This window comes from Mastomys coucha, unplaced genomic scaffold, assembly GCF_008632895.1.
Source record: "Mastomys coucha isolate ucsf_1 unplaced genomic scaffold, UCSF_Mcou_1 pScaffold11, whole genome shotgun sequence".
Classification (NCBI taxonomy): domain Eukaryota; kingdom Metazoa; phylum Chordata; class Mammalia; order Rodentia; family Muridae; genus Mastomys; species Mastomys coucha.
This window is the reverse complement of record NW_022196893.1, coordinates 34,118,877-34,121,499: the sequence shown is the minus strand read 5'-3', so window position 1 is coordinate 34,121,499 and position 2,623 is coordinate 34,118,877.

The following is a 2,623-nucleotide window of genomic DNA, read 5'->3' as shown; positions in this document are numbered from 1 at the left end:
AAAAAAAAAACAGAACCCTGATTCTCCCCGGGTTGAGGGACCCCGACTGGGTCAGCCCACAGCAACATATTCTTTCTTTTTCTTTCTCTCTTTCTTTCCTTCCTTCCTTCCTTCCTTCCTTCCTTCTTTCTTTCTTTCTTTCTTTCTTTCTTTCTTTCTCTCTCTCTCTCTCTTCTTTCCTCTTCTTTTTCCAAGACAGGGTTTCTCTGGCTGGTTAGCTCTGGCTGTCCTGGAACTCTCTCTGCAAACCAGGCTGGCTTTGAACTGGACACTGAGGTACAGAGATTTGTTTTCCTCAGAGTCACATAATAAATTAGTAACACCCCCAAATTAGGATTTTCTTGTAAATCCTAGCACTTGGGATATGAAACAAGAGTATTAGGAGTTCAAGGCCAACCTGAGCTACAAGAGATCCTGCCTCAAAAAGGGCAATTTGGGGTGGGGACTAGACATCAGGGACCCAGCATGGCCTTTAGTCCTAGCACTCCAGCAGAAGCGGGCAGATGTGAGTTCAAGGCCAGCCTGATCTACAAATAGAGTTCCAAGCCAGTCAGGGTCACACAGTGAGGCCCTGTCTCAAAACTAAAAAAAAATAAAAGATTAAACTTCAGATGTTGTGCTGGCTGATTTTGTGTGTCAACTTGACACAAACTGGAGTTATCACAGAGAAAGGAGCTTCTCTTGAGAAAATGCCTTCATGAAATCCAGCTGTAAAGCATTTTTTCAATTAGAGATCAAGGGGGTTGGGGGTGGGGACGGAGAATCCATTGTGGGTGGTGCCATCCCTGGGCTGGTAGTCCTAGGTTCTTTGAGAAAGCAAGCTGAGCAAGCCAGGGGAAGCAAGCCAGTAAGCAGCACTCCTCCATGGCCTCTGTATCAGCTCCTGCCTCCAGGTTCCTTCCCTGTGTGAGTTCCTGTCCTGACTTTCTTTGGTGAGGAACAACAATGTGGAATGCTGAATAAACCCTTTCCTTCCCAACTTGCTTCTTGGTCATGATGTTTGTAGGAATAGAAACCCTGACTGAGACAGATGTCTAGCTTGTAGTCTTTAGTTCTTCACAGCACAATTATGTTTATTTTCTAATTTGTCTGTGTCTTCCTCAACTTGGGACATATTTGTTGATTTTGTTTTTCTACTTTCTTTCTCTATCTCTTTCTTTCTTCCTTCCTTTCTTTTCTTTTTTTTTTTTTTTTTAGACTTTATTTTTATTTTATGTGTTTAGGTGTTTTGCCTGCATGTATATCTATGCACCTTATGCATGCATGCAGTGCTTACGGGGGCCAGAAGAGGGCGATGCACCCTGTGTAGCTGGTATTATGAACTGTTATTAACTGCCATGTGGGTGCTGGATAATGTACCTAGGTTATCTGGAAGTACTTTTAACAGATTAGCTACCTCTCCAGCTGTTCTCTCTTCCAAGATTTTTAGATAACAAGGACAAAATCATGGCTTCTAAGTAGATAAGTAAGATATGTACAAATTCTTTTTAAAAATAATTTATTTAATTTTATTTTATGTGCATTGGTGGTTTTGCTTGCATTTATGTCTGTGTGAGGGTGTTGGACCCCCTGGACCAGGAGCTACAGACAGTTGTGAGCTGTCTGTCATGTGGGTGCTGGGAATTGATCCCAGATCCTCTAGAACAGCAGTTAGTGCTTTTAACTGCTGAACTATCTCTCCAATGTACAAGATCTTTTTTTTTTTTTTTTTTTTTTTTTTTTTTTTGGGTTTCTCTGTGTAGCCCTGGCTGTCCTGGAACTCACTCTGTAGACCAGGCTGGCCTCGAACTCAGAGATCCGCCTGCCTCTGCCTCCCAAGTGCTGGGATTAAAGGAGTGCGCCACCACTGCCCGGCTCCCGCCTGCCCTTTATCCTCAGCTCTTGGCTGTGTAAATACTTTTGAGGACCTGATTTGTGCCATTGAGCATCCCCCTGGCCCCCACCTCCTCAGAAGCTGAAGTAGCAATGCTCCTTTCTTGTACTGTTTTCTCTGTGTAAGGATAAAGACGTCACTAGTACCTTGTATCCTGCTACCTGGGAAACTAATTTGACAAGCCAAGGGGAAAGCCATCTATCAGTCAGAGACAAGCATCCATCTCAGCCCCAGGAGTCTAACCAGGAGGTTGACATTAACTATCACAAATGGGCTTGGGGTATATCTCAGTGATAGAGATATACAGCTCAGTCTGCTGGAGGCCCTGGGTTCAATTCCCAGCATCAACACAAGTAAGAAAGGAGTTCAAGACCAAGAAAGACTCATTGCTGAAGTACAAAGACATTAATTTGTAAAAGGAAGACTTTTGAATAGTTAACACTGGATAGGTTCTCCCTTCTGTACAGTCTTTCAAACTGGGAAAATTAGAGCGTTGAGAGATGGAGTAACTCAGTAGTCACTTAGCTGATTAGTAGTAGTAACTCAATAGTCACTTAGTTAAAGTAGTAGAGCTGGAACTGGGCTCCTGAGCTTCTCCTACAAGCCAGGAGCTCATCCTGTGCTCACTGTCTCTAGCAAAATTACATAGCTTACTTTTAAATCATCAGAATAAGAAATAAACTATGCAACCCTTTACACTCTCTCTGTATATATATATATATATATATATATATATATATATATATATAT